This window comes from Takifugu rubripes, chromosome 19 (genome assembly GCF_901000725.2).
Source record: "Takifugu rubripes chromosome 19, fTakRub1.2, whole genome shotgun sequence".
NCBI lineage: Eukaryota > Metazoa > Chordata > Actinopteri > Tetraodontiformes > Tetraodontidae > Takifugu > Takifugu rubripes.
In genome coordinates this window covers 1580021-1595001 of record NC_042303.1, presented here as the reverse complement: position 1 = coordinate 1595001, position 14981 = coordinate 1580021, and the positions used below count along the sequence as shown (strand labels likewise).

The 14981-nt window shown below is 43.2% G+C and overlaps 1 protein-coding gene across 7 annotated transcripts in view; it reads right to left on the bottom strand.

The window, feature by feature from the left end:
• The window catches only part of LOC105418562 (WW domain-binding protein 11-like), a 1118483-nt gene that overhangs the window by 119255 nt on the left and 984247 nt on the right, over window positions 1-14981 (bottom strand). The window lies entirely within an intron of this gene.

The following is a 14981-nucleotide window of genomic DNA, read 5'->3' as shown; positions in this document are numbered from 1 at the left end:
TCAGCAGAATTTTTATGTGGATGATGGGCTTGTTAGTGTGATGTCTGACTCAGAGGCTATCCAGCTTGTCGAAGAAGCTAGGAAGCTTTGCAGTGTAGGCAAGTTGAGGCTACACAAGTTCATCTCCAACAGTGACAAAGTGTTAAAGTCGATACCCAAGGAAGAGTGTGCAGAAAGCGTGAAAAACCTGGATATGGCTTTTGGAGAGCCACTGATGGAACGTGCACTCGGCGTGCAGTGGTGCGTCTTCTCTGATGATTTTCAGTTCAAGGAACGCCCACTGACCAGAAGAGGAGTGTTATCCACTGTAGCTTCCATCTATGACCCATTAGGGTTTGTTGCACCATTCATCCTCCGTGGAAAACTGCTTTTACAACAAATGTGTCGAGACAAAGTTGACTGGGATGAGCCACTCCCTGAAGAGCTCAGATCACAGTGGGAGTTATGGCTACAAGATCTTCAGAATTTATCTAGTGTAAAAATTAGGAGATGTTACATTCCAGAAAGGTTCACAGATGTTGAGAAGTACGAACTCCATCACTTTTCCGACGCCGGCGTCAAAGGTTATGGTGAGTGTAGTTATCTCAGAGCAGTTAGTGCTGAGGGAGAGGTTCATTGCTCGCTAGTGATGGCGAAAGCGCGTGTTGCTCCCACCAAAGTAACTACTATACCGTGCCTTGAGTTGTCTGCAGCGGTGGTAGCAGCAAAGATGAGTGTCATGCTCAGAAATGAGCTTGATGTAGATGGTCTTCAAGAATATTTCTGGACAGACTCCAAGGTCGTTCTTGGATATATAAACAATGATGCCAAAAGGTTTCAAGTGTTTGTCGCAAACAGAATCCAAAGAATTAAGTCCATCACTGATGCTGAGCAATGGCAGTATGTGAAATCTGAAGATAACCCGGCAGATCACGCTTCAAGGGGCCTGATGGCACATCAGCTTGTCAGTTCAAATTGGCTCACTGGCCCAGAATTTCTATGGAAACAGGACCTACCTGCAGGAAATATCAAGGTGGGAGAAATCCAAGATGATGATCCAGAGCTACGGAAAGTTCAGGTTCTAAACACAAACGCAAAGGAAGAGAAGACTTTGCTTGATTGTTTATCAAAGTTTTCTGACTGGAGAAGAGCTGTGAAAGCCAGCAAGGAAGTGAATATGCACCAGGGACAGTTTTGGAGATATGTACAGCAAAGAAAGGGTCTCAAAGCTAAGACTAATGAAACCACAAACATTGAAGAAAGACAGGAAGCAGAGCTTTTCATTATTAAACTGGTCCAAGAGGAAGCATTCAACTCTGAGATCAAAGGTATAAAGCAATGCAAGGAAGTAAGACCTAAGGATAAAACAAACAACTTACACAAGCTAAGTCCATTCTTGGATGAGCATGGTGTGCTCAGGGTAGGAGGACGTTTGACAAGGTCTAGTCTTCACCCACATGTCAAGCATCCTGTCATTTTGCCTAAGACAAGCCATGTATCTTCTTTACTCATCAAGCATTACCACCAAAAGGTGCATCATCAAGGAAGAGGCATAACTGTAAATGAACTAAGATCGAGTGGAATATGGATCATAGGCTGCAGTAGTGCAGTTGCCTCACACATCCACAAATGTATGATGTGCAGAAAGTACAGAAGAAACACACAAGATCCAAAGATGGCAGATTTGCCAGAAGACAGGATGGAAAGTACTCCCCCATTTACATATTGTGGCCTAGATTGCTTTGGACCATTCTACATGAAGGAAGCAAGAAAAGAACTCAAGAAATATGGTCTCCTTTTTACATGTATGTGTTCAAGAGCCGTACATATAGAAATGTTGGATGATCTTACCACAGATGCTTTCATCACACGCTGCGCACATTCATTGCAATCCGTGGGAATGTGAGACAGCTGAGATGTGATCAAGGCACAAACTTTGTAGGTGCGAAAAGAGAGTTCATGAATGCAATGAAAGATCTGAACCATGAACAAATGAAGGGATATGGATGTGAGTTCCTAATGAACACCCCATCATCAAGCCATATGGGAGGTGTATGGGAAAGACAAATAAGGACAATCAGAAGTGTTCTCACTGCAATCCTGGATGAATCTGCTAAAAGACTTGACACTGCTTCACTTCGCACATTTCTGTATGAGGTGATGGCTGTTATAAACAGCAGACCTCTAACAATTGAACACTTAAATGATCCCACAAGTGTCGAACCTTTGACTCCCAACCACATTCTCATGATGAAGCCTAGCATAGTGTATCCCCCTCCTGGTCAATTTGTGAAGCAGGATCTGTATTTGCGTAAGAGGTGGCGACAGGTGCAGTTTCTGTCAAATGAGTTTTGGGTTAGGTGGAGGAAAGAATATCTCCTTAATCTTCAGCAGAGACAAATCTGGCAAACAGATAAGAGAGATACAAAGGTTGATGACATAGTTATCATTTGTGAGGACAGTTCTCCAAGAAATCAGTGGAAACTGGCAAGGGTGACAGAAGTGTATCCCAGTGCAGATGGAAAGGTTAGAAAAGTGAAACTGTTCGTCAGTGACTCAACCTTAGACAAACAAGGGAAGCGTACTACTAAGTCAGTCTATCTTGATCGGCCTGTGCAAAAGATTGTTGTATTGGTTGAAGCAGAATAAGTGTCATAGTTCACTTGTTACGTTAAATGTTACATTAAAACGTAAGGTTGTAGCAAAGGTGTAAAGTGTGTATTGAAATCACAATAACTGTGATTTGGTGGGAGTTTAACTGCCATAAATATCATTTATGTTGTCATTTTATGTCTGTAGAATATTTTATTTAACATTGTTTATTTTTATGAATATTTAATTCCTTTATTTAACACATCATACAGGCGGAAGTGGTTTCTGTTCTTTGTTCAGTGACGGACCTTTAATGTGGTACTCCACGAACTTTTATTTGAGGTATTACTGCAAGAAGAGGAAGTTGCAGAAGACATTCTTTTTAAGACGTTTTTCTTTGCTCATGGTGGACTCATTCCCTCAGGGGTGCAGCCAGCGAGGTAATCTGTTTTTCTTATGTTGCATTTGTACGTGTTGTATATGTGAAACCTGTTTAATTGTGTGTTGTGCTAAACAGTTCGACGGTGGTGATGGCGTTTACGGTGATGTCGTGCCAATAAATCATCTGTATCAAAAGAACTGTGGTCCGTGCTTCTCTGACGGGAGTGATAAGATGAATATACAGTGTGCACGTACGCGCACACGTGTGTATAAACACTTAATACACGCGTGTGCGTGCATGTAGACTTTTTAGTACTTTGGGTTCATAGACTTTTTAGTATTTTGCAGATACGTGTCTGTATATAAACCAGATCCTCCTGTAATAAAGAACTAAAGGCTGACTGTTGTCACGTGACCTGTCTCCATCTGTGTCCGATGATGGAACCTGCCTGGAACATCTGGTCCACAGAAAAAGCAAAACAGCTCACAGAACTGGTCCAGTTTAGACCCAAAAATGACAAATAATGAAAATGTGTGACACAGTAGAACAATGGACGAACTTTCTATTGGCCATTGACAGTTTCAGTCGTCATCAGAATCCATCATAAATATTCAAACCAACAAACTACACACAGAACCGCAAAGTTTAGAGCTTAAAGGGAGCGACAGGTGAAGATTTAAAGCTCAACGCAGCTGAAGAAGTTCCAAAAAGGAGAAATATCATGTCGTGCTTTACCGCCACCGGGTGGACACGCGTGGAACTGCAGACAATAGTTAAACGCGCTCCGACACATTCTGACCTCTGCTGCTCCTCCTGGACTCCAGGGCTGCAGAAATATGCTGCTTTTACAAGTCTTTCAAATCTGTCAAGCATCATAAATCTTATTTATTTAACCAGGTTGAATAATGGCGGAGAATGGTGTCCGAAAAGCGTCTTTATTTTAAAGTGAACAAGAACAGTTCGGTCCGCGTTCACAGAGAGGCGGAGAGACCTCGAGAGAGTCCAAAACAAGTCCGCTAGGAAAACTCTCAAAAATAGTCAAGCCACAGAAGTCAGGGTTTGGTGATGAGGCCGAAAACACTCCGCCGCTGGCAGACGGGAGTTCTGTCCTTAAATCTAACGGGAGATTGAAGAGAGACCGCAGGTGCGTGTGTCTGCGGGGCCACTGTGGCTGATGAGCGGCTCCTCCACGCCCCCTGCAGGTAGACACCAGCAACAACGGTCCCAGAAACTGGGAACCCAACAAACCAGTTTTTCAAAGTATTCCTTTCAGACTAAGCAGGAAGACTGAAGACCGACAAGGTGAGTAAACGAAGAGCATTATTGAAAAGAATTGACAGTTGTGTTTGGAGATAAAATCAAGATTTGAATCAACAAGACTTCATATTTAGTTTTAGCACAAAACATCGTTATACATTATAAATGAATCGGTCTTATTTAACATTCTTATAGTCTGGCTTTAGTTATAGTTGAATAGTTTTTGAAGTGAAGTTTAGTTTATGTTTCTGCTCTTTGCTACTGATTCTAAAAGAACTTTAAACCCTCCCAGAATGCTTTAATGGTAGTAATATATACGCCATAAATCTGTTGATTAGGTTTTAAAAGTGAAAGTATTCTGTTCAGACGAAGCAGGAAGAGCGACATTTTGTGACCAGTGAAAAGCTCATAAAGTTATTAGAGTTGTTCAACAGTCCAGGTTACAGCTGGATATTTTGGTATTATTTAAGACAATAAACTTTAAAAATAATTAAATAAATCCACACAGGATCACAGGACACCAACAGGATTTTGGGTTCATGTTGCACGTTTTCTCACAGTGGTTTATTGTTCTATGTTGTGGAACCACTGTGAAAGAAATGCAGGAGTGGGTGTCATTTCTTTCATCTATTTTAAATAGAGCAGTGATCTTTGAGGACTTGGATCATAGAAATAATTGAAGAGGGGAACAAATGAGGGGAGTTAAAAAGTCCTGACTAGCATGTTTATGTAGCACCAGATAATTTAGTGGCTGAGCTGAAGACAGTCCTTTCACCACGTTGGCCTGTGGAAAACCAGTGTTGTCGGGCCCGATGGACCAGCGTCCCTGTCGTTGCCGGACCACCGTTGGCCACCAGTTGGGTTTTGGGATCAAAGTGAGGGCGTTTCCTGTATCCGGTTCTCCTCACGGATCCATGACTACAACATGTTGCTGCAAGTGCAGAGACGTTTGCTCTGGAAAGAACTTTAGAGCACATTCAGTGCTGCAGGATGAGGGGCTGGAAAAGGTGCCAGTTCTTTTCTCACTGCAGGGAACAGTTAAAAAAGCAGCTTAAACTCTGAAAACATGAAAATTATACAGAGACACCATTGATTTATTGATTCAGTTGTTATCCAGAATGGATTAGAAATGTTCCTGTTTGATAAAAATGCAGTGAATTGGGATTATTTAACTACAACCTCTACAGATTATTTACCTTCATCACAGTCTCATCACTATTTCTGATGTTTCCTCAGGATGGACGAGGACAGAGCAGAGTCCACAGTGCCCAGCTGGGTGTCCCTGAAGAGTGACCACTCCAAATATGATATAATAAACTTCAGAAGTTCAGAGGAAATGTAAGAAAACTAAAGCGTGATGATGTGTTTGTGTGGCAGCTGTTAGTCACATTAACAGCAGCAGGTTGTGAGTTTATTATTGGAGATGTTTAACACTTAAACCTCAGACAGTCATATAGTTACAGACTTAATGTGAATATTGTTGATTAGAAACAAGAATCAGGTTTAAACTGAAAGATGAATTCAGACATAAATGCTGGAACAATATTGAGTCTTGATCAGGTTCTTTCATCCTATAAATCAAAGGACTAATAGAGATGTGTTTCATAGTGAGAGGGGGGAGCACATCCTATCAAACTGGGACCAGTCAGCTCCACCAGGAGAGTCCTCTTGTTCACAATCTGGAAGCAGATCTGGAGATGCTGAAATGAAGCCCAAACAAAGTAAAACTGTTCAATATGAGATTTAATTTGTGATGTCATGAATTTGGAGTTGTGTTGATGATTTATTATAGATGGAAATCATTGGTTTACTTATGTTCAGGAAGTGATCTGCAGGAGGTGATAGAAGGTCATAAGATGAGTCTGAAGAGAAGATGTGAACATGTGACTGAAGGAACTCATGAAGCAGGAAGTGGAACCCTGCTGAACAAGATCTACACTGAGCTCTACATCACTGAGGGACAAAGTGAGGAGGTGGACACACAACATGAGGTGAGACAGCTTGAGAGAACCTCCAAGAAGAACATCCAGGACACTCCAATCAAGTGCCAGGACATCTTCAAAGTCTTATCTGAGCAACAGGGACACATCAGAGTGGTTCTGACCAACGGTGTCGCCGGCGTTGGAAAAACCTTCTCAGTGCAGAAGTTCAGTCTGGACTGGGCAGAAGGTTTGGAGAACCAAGACATCAGTCTGGTGCTTCCGCTCTCATGCAGGGAGCTGAACTTGATCAGAGATGAGCAGCACAGTCTTCTCTCACTGCTTCATGTTTTCCATCCAACATTACAGAAGATCAGAGCAGAAGATCTGACTGTCTGGAAACTTCTGTTCATCTTTGATGGCCTGGATGAAAGCAGATTTTCACTGGGTTTCAACAAGCATCAGGTCATCTCTGATGTCACACAAGTATCGTCCGTTGGCGTGCTCCTGGTGAACCTCATCCAGGGGAACCTGCTTCCCTCAGCTCTCATCTGGATCACCTCCAGACCTGCAGCAGCCCATCAGATTCCTCCCTCGTGTGTTGACAGGATCACAGAAGTACGAGGCTTCACTGACTCCCAGAAGGAGGAGTACTTCAGGAGGAGGTTCAGTGATGAAGATCTGTCCAAGAGAATCATCTCACACATCAAGGCCTCCAGGAGCCTCCACATCATGTGTCTGATCCCAGTTTTCTGCTGGATCACTGCTATAGTTCTGGAGGACATGATGACCAGAGACCAGAGAGGAGAGCTGCCCAAAACCCTGACTGACCTCTACTCACACTTCCTGAGGGTTCAGATAAAGAGGAAGAAGCAGAAGTATGGAGGAAAGCAGAGACCAGAGGAACTGACTGAGGCTGATAAAAAATTCCTTCTGAAGTTGGGTCGGCTGGCGTTTAAACATCTGGAGAAAGGAAACATCATGTTCTACTCAGAAGACCTGGAGCAATGTGGACTGGACGTCTCCCAGGTGTCGGTGTACTCAGGAGTTTGTACAGAGATCTTCAAGATAGAGAGTGTGATCTTCCAGAAATCAGTCTACTGCTTTGTTCATCTGAGCATTCAGGAGTTTCTGGCTGCCGTCTACATGTTCCACCGTTACACCAGGAAAGACACAGCGGTTATAAATAAGTTCCTAAAATATTTGAAACCAAAACCCTTTTCCTGGTTTTCATGGTTATTCACAAATAACGATCCAGTCACATCTCTTGATGTCTTCCTCAGGAGAGCACTAATGAAATCTCTCAAAAGTGAAAATGGCCACCTGGACTTGTTTGTTCGCTTTCTTCATGGTCTCTCTCTGGAGTCCAATCAGAGGATCTTGGGTGGACTGTTGGATCAGACGGAGAACCACCCAAAAACCATCCAGAAGGTCCTCAACAACCTGAAGGAGGTGAACAGTGATGAAATCTCCCCAGACAGAAGCATCAACATCTTCCACTGTCTGATGGAGATGAAGGATCAGTCAGTCCATCAGGAGATCCAAGAGTTCCTGAAGTCAGGGGAGATATCAGAGAGGGAACTGTCAGAGATCCACTGTTCAGCTCTGGCCTACCTGCTGCAGATGTCAGAGGAGGTTCTGGATGAGCTGGACCTGCAGCAGTACAACACCTCAGATGAGGGACGACATCGCCTGATTCCAGCTGTGAGGAACTGCAGGAAGGCCGAGTAAGTAAAGATTTCTGGGGCCGGACATCGGCGTTTAAATCAAGCGAGTGGATCATGTCAGAATCAGAAGAAGGTTTATTGCCATTGTTCATGTAATACACAGTATTACACAAACTAGGAATTTGTCATGGTGTGCCGCTGCGACATTCAACATAACACTAGACATCAACACCACACTAGAATAAGATAAATAAAATAAAATAAGACTTATATACAGTATATACATAAATAGGTAGCAGGTAGCAATACCCCCTCCAGTGGTCATTCCTTCAGTTCTTTATCTCCATTGCAGCGTCCATAAATTAAAAAAAACAACAATTCATCCAGAAATGTTCAACACTGGCTGGATATAAGTTCAAAGGTCAATCCAGACAAACCAACATAAGGCAGGAATAATAGGAGACACAAGTTAACTGACTATCATGAAATGACTGTCATGTCATTAAATAACTTTTGTTTGTTTGTATACATCGTATTCAAACAACAGAAAAACACATTTTAACTAATGACACGTGACTATTTTGCTTCATTTGTTCAACGTAAAAACAGCCGGCCTCGTTGGTTTAAATGGGTGTTTTAGGTCTTTGTGGCGGTTCCGTTTGGAGCCTTTATGTGACCCACAAAGTTGTTTGAGCCTTTCCACACCCGTTAGGTGGCAACTTCATCACTAGCAACAAAAGGTGCAGTGAAAATGATTTGAAGGAAAACAGGCAGATAGAACAGAAGCTGAGGGCAATCGATGCAACCAGAGACTCTGATGTCATCGATCGGATCGCTGAATTAAGACTTGACGCACCATCGTACAAATTGGATGAAATGCAAAATATCCAAAGAGCCGATAGACAGATAAAAAGATGCACGTTTCTTTGAACCATTTGCTACAATCATTTTAAATATTGAGTAATTATGAGCTGTTCTAAAATAAGACAGATGTTGAGAATAATTCAGTTGCATTTCAGATCTGATGGTCGTTCAAACTGTTGCTCTACGGTGTTGAATTTAGCTTTTCCAGGAAATGAGCTACATTTGTGTTTAGGTAGATTCTCAGATAAGTTGATGAGAAATCCCAAAGTTTGACTCACTATTTTTGTTTCATACACAACAGACTGTCTGGTAGTTTTCTTTCAACGAGTCATTGGGAAGTTGTGGCCTCAGCAATGACGTCAAACCCTTCTCATCTACGGGAGCTGAGCTTAAGCTGGAACCAAAGCCTGACAGATGATGCAGTAAAGTTACTGTCTTCTGCAATGATGCATCCAAACTGCAGACTGGAGACGCTCAGGTCAGGAGGCCTCTGTTGGTCTTTTCTAAATTTCTTTACATTTTCTGCTTTTCTCTTCATTTTCAGATTTAGAAATGTGTTTTTATTTGCCCCATTTATTCCTTTTCCAGGCTGGGGTACTGCAGTTTATCAGAGATCAGCTGTGACTCTCTGGCCTCGGCGCTGAGGTCCAATCCCTCCCATCTGAGGGTTCTGGACCTGAGTGAGAACCAGCTGAAGGATCCAGGAGTGAAGCTGCTCTGTGGTTTTCTCCAGGATCCTCTCTGTGAGCTGGAGACTCTCAGGTCAGTCAGAGATGATCCAGTACTTTCCCAGGTGTAACTAGTTAGACAATAACTGTTTACATGTTTCATCTTTGTTATAAACGTAGTGTTTCAGTTCTCAGAAAAAAGACCACACAGGACAGATTTGCAGTATTAAATTGGTTGTGGAAATCTGTCCCATGTGAGGATGGTCATCAATGACTAGAAAGGAAGTATCAGTTGTAGATTTGTCTTGTTTTATTTTAGGCTGGCCACAAAACCGCCCAAACATTCAGACCAATCAAAAATGGTTCTTCCTGTCTTTTAAAGATCAGAAGGAAAACTAGCAAACCCTAAAAGAAAGCTGCTGCAGTGTGCCATGCCCCTTCTCTCCTGAGAAAAGCCATCCCAAAAAAGAGAAAAGCCCAAGTGTGAAGTGAGCGCCCTGTTAAACCTTGGTACCGAAAGCCTGCAGTCATTCTCATCTTAGGTGGCTTCATTCCAGCCAGAAGCCCAAACCTGCCTCCCTCTTAAAGGGGCAGCAGGTCAGTCCAACCACAGAAACCTTCATGAAGATCTGAAGCTTTCAGCATCCACAATTGTTGCACCTCACTTCCATTGGAGTCCAGATCAGAAGTCTACAAGTTGGTTCTACACCGATTCTACACAATGCAACCATTTTAAAAAGGTTTCCATCCATAAGTTTTCACACATTTTTAGATAAATCTGTTTGTTCATCGCCTCCTTCTGTTGTAATGGTCATTAAAGAAAATGACCTTATTTGAGTTTTTCTCCTCACAAATATGACTTTCTATGAATGATGCAATAAATGCAGCTTGCAATCTAAGACAATATGGAAGTATGTGTATATAATAGTAGTGGAAGTAGCTCATAAAATAATACATTTGCTCTTCTCATCGAATCTCTCTATGTTATTAAAGAAAAACCTGCTCTTAGTCAACAACATCTCAGACATCAACCAAAAATCCTAATTTTCTACAATCTAATATAAAACAGTAGAGAAGAGTCTTTCTGCAGAGACACTGGTGGCAGGAATGCAGAAGTATCACCTGCTCAACTTGGAAGGTGGAGCAGAAACCACCAGCTGAGAAGGTCCTCAGCGAGAGGAAGTGGTGGAGAACCATGAAACTTGCTAAGCTCCACCTCAGCTCCAGAGACGGGCTGAGCTGGAGCTGTGGCACCAGGTATCGCCCAGAAGAGCCTCCAACAAACAAGCTCTTCTCTTGGGAGGAGAGGGCTTTGAATCTCAGCTCAGTGTGCTTGTCTCTAGTAGGTGGCAGCTGCACCTTTTCCTGAGGTCCTTGTTGATGCCCTGAGGGGAATTGATGCTCCTGCAATGTTTTCTGGCAGCATTGAGCTTGCAGTGGGGCAATCAAGTCTGATTTGGTTTCACCAGAGAGTGTAGGGATTGCAGGGTCGCTGCAGCATCGCCCACAAGCTATCAGGAGTGGGTCGCTTTGTCCCAACTCCTGACAAGAGTTGAGTGCTATTGAGAAATGTGGTCTCACAAACTTGGAAGGTATTTTGACCTACACACACTTTACATACGCTGTAGATCTTGTCCAACCGCCCTGAAAGAACCCAAAATACGAACATATGGCAGATAAGCCGGTGCAGGACCAGAGGTTTGTTGCTTGTAAGCTGTGTTTTGCTCTGGTACATGTTGATTTTTATTTGTCTTCTCTCAAAATAATTGTTATTTTAGACTAAGAGGCTGCAGTTTATCAGAGACCAGCTGTGATTCTGTGGCCTCAGCTCTGAAGTCCAACCTCTCCCATCTGAGGGTTCTGGACCTGAGTGGGAACCATCTGCAGGATTCAGGAGTGAAGCGGCTCTGTTCTGGACTGGAGAGTCCAAACTGTGAACTGGAGAGGCTCAGGTCAGTCTTCATTTTTCTACCTATATACCAGCTGCTAAGATGGTGAAGTGAGGCTGTTCTCAACACTGCTGTGATGCACCACATTAAAAAAATTCCTTGTAATATCGTGAATTCAGGTCTGACCCAACTAAGAACTAACGTAGGTTTAGTACTGACGCAGATAACATGCAGACCTGCACCGTATAACCTCATCCTGCATTTTTCAGATTGATTAGCTGCGGCTTATCAAAGATCAGCTGTGGCTCTCTGGCCTCGGCGCTGAGGTCCAATCCCTCCCATCTCAGAGAACTGGACCTCAGCAACAACCAGCTGAAGGATTCAGGAGTGAAGCTGCTCTGTGGTTTTCTCCACTTTCCAAACTGCCGACTGGAAACTCTGAGGTAAACACCATTCTCAAAAATGTCCATTATTCCATCCGAGGGTCCTCACACTTTCTGAGTGTGTGTGTTGTGCCCAGTTCCTTCAGGAGGGAGGGCCACAGGGGGACCACTTATTCATGATAAATTGATTTAAGGACAATGAAAAAGCCGACAGATGGTAACCAAAATTAGACAAAACTAGGTGAGGGTGCCTGGTAGACACCAGCCAACGAGGAGGGAGATGGTGAGGGAGACAGGAAGTCATCTAAGACAGGTTGTGCCTTTAAAGATGAGCCACAGGTGAGATGGATCTCCATGATGAGATGGGAGGGAAAGAGGTGGGGAGAACCTGGGAAGAGTGAGGGCCAGAACAATATATATTCTCCTTTGGAACAGTGCAAACCTGAGAGGTTGGAATTGTGGTAATTACATATTACTATCATTTTATAACCTGTAACTAAATTAAATATTTACAGATCATGCCTTTGATTAACCTTTCAGATGAATACTGGTTTCACTTATAACCTTATAAAAGTTTCCCTTCTTTATTTAGATTAAGGAGCTGCAGGTTATCAGAGATCAGCTGTGACTCTCTGGCCTCGGCGCTGAGGTCCAATCCCTCCCATCTGAGGGTTCTGAACCTGAGTGGGAACCAGCTGCAGGATTCAGGAGTGAAGCTGTTGTCTGATCTCGTAGAGAATCCACACTATGGGCTGGAGACATTGAGTCATGGCCGGTAGAAGCCAGTCAACTCCCGCTCATCTGCTGCATCACTCACTGACCACTGGTGAAGAGCATCTGTGGAAACATCTGCCGTCTACTCCCTCCATAGATGAAAAATTCAGTTTTTAAAAAGCGCTGGTGGACTTTCAGGAGATCAGTCGATGGTCGACAAAGCAGAAGCAGCTTCGCCTTGAAGTTAAATTAGTTCCTGGTATCACACAATGCATCTTTATAAAGTTCTAAATGGCTCCTCGGCCACTCTTAGAAGCATGAAAACATTCTCTTAATTGTCTCTTCAAATGTCTGTATTATACGTTACTATTTTACATCATGCCTTCAGAATCTTTAGGGTTTAGTATTTACTGTCTCTGTGACATGGAGCATTGGAATATTTTAGCTGCAGCCAGCAAAAACCCATCAGAATGACGGCTATCGGTGGGAACCGCAGGTCATTTGACTTTAGTCAGTCTGTTCAATGTTATAGGATTTATTGCAATCTAATAAAAACTATGAATAAATGTGGGAAATAGGAAATAAAAAGAAGCAAAATGACCAAATAAAACTCCCATGAATACTGTAAATGTAAAGATGTCAAGAATGGAATATCAGCTTAAATTTAAACAAACATAAAGTGAAAAGGCCTCCTTTAAGTTTACTGCAAAAATAAACACAAAATCAAGAGCGACACGCACCAAAAACGTCTCATTCTCTCTTCTGTCTCCATTCATTCTTTTATATTCTCTTAAGATAATGGGGACGGGGTCGTGTGATAACAAAACAACCTAATTGGGGACTATATTTTTGTTGCAAGAACTTTGGCTCTTCAGAAGTTTCTATGTTGGCTTCCACAGATTGTGCATCCACTAGAAACTCAGTGTTTTTGAGGAACTACCAGGAGTGGCTGGAGTGGAGGCCAATGACGCTATAGCTACATATAGCTACATATAGATCACCGTTATCCTCAGCCCAAAAGACCAGCAGTTGGCGCAGCAATACTAAAGATAGGAGGTTGTGGTCGTTCCCCAAGGGTCAATCTTAGGTCCAACCCTTTTTAATCTTTACATGCTTCCTCTTGGGGACGTCATCAGGAGCCACGGCATCAGCTTCCACAGCTATGCTGACGATACGCAGCTGTACATCGCCGTGGCTCCTGGTGACACAGGGCCACTTGATGCCCTTTTTAACTGTATTCTAGATATCCAGTCATGGATGGCAGAAAACTTCCTACAGCTCAACCAGGACCAAACAGAGGTCTTAGTCATTGGTCCTGAAGGTCAGAGAGAGAAACCTGTACCAAAATTAAAGGATTTTAAACCATTTCAATCTGTCAGAAATCTGGGTGTGATCTTTGACTCTGAGCTTAGTTTTATGCCACACATCAAAAACATAACAAAGGTAGGTTTTTACCACCTGAAGAATATAGCCAGAGTCCGCCCGTTTCTCTCTCAGGCCAGCACGGAGGTGCTGATGCACGCTTTTATCTCTTGTGGTCTAGATTATTGTAATGCCCTGCTCTCTGGTCTCCCAAAAAGAGCATCTCTAACCTACAATTATTACAAAACTCAGCTGCACGGGTGCTGACGAGGACCAGAGGGCGGGAGCACATCACACCGGTTTTAGAATCGCTGCATTGGCTACCCGTGCGTTTCAGGATCGATTTTAAGGTTCTTTTATTCGTTTTTAAATGTCTTAATGGTCTTGGCCCGACTTATTTATCTGACCTGCTTCTATTCTATCAACCCTCGCGGACTCTGAGGTCCTCCGGCACCGGCCTTTTAACCATCCCACATGTAAGCTCTAAAACGCACGGGGAAGCGGCCTTCAGTTATTCTGGTCCCTGACTGTGGAACAGCCTGCCGGAGAACCTCAGGGCCGCAGAGACTGCTGAGGTTTTTAAAAAGAGGCTCAAGACACACCTTTTTAATCAGGCCTTTAATTGATTTTTTGATTATTTTTAATTTCTTTTATGTTCTCATGCTTTTTTATGTCTTATCCTTATTTGACTTGATACTTTTACGGTTTTACTCCCTCAGTTCTTATTCTCAGTTTTTAGCTTTTACACCTTTTATCCCATTTACTGTTTCATGCCTTCAGTTTTTAGCTCCAGTGTTTCCTCATGGGGTTTCCTCATGGGGGCCTGCCAGGCTGGGAGATGTTTCCGGTCTACCACTAGGGGTGCTGTCCCGTGGACAGCTCTGGCCTGGGTGGTTAGGGGGCTCTGTGCCTTGGTGTGGAGCCTCTGGTCTGTCCAGGTCAGGGTGGTCTTTGTGGCAGTACCACCTGTGGTCACGGACCGTGACCTCCCTCGGCCGGGTGGGCCTCCAAAGGTGGCGTCTCCTTCGCCTCAGGTCTCGGTGCCCAGCCATGTCTCAGCTTGTTTGTGTGTGTGTTTGATTTTGTGTATGCATGTGTGTGTGTGTTTGTGTTTAAATAAAATTGAATTTCCCACTTTGGTCCACACTATTGTCAACATTTCTGTCTTCAACAAAAGCCAACTCAAGGCGGCAGATTCCTGAATTGAAAACAATATCTAAAGAACTCAAGTATCATACTAACAACACTAATATTCCATCTGTCTATCCCCAACTGAATTAACTCCACACCTATCTCATCAGATTA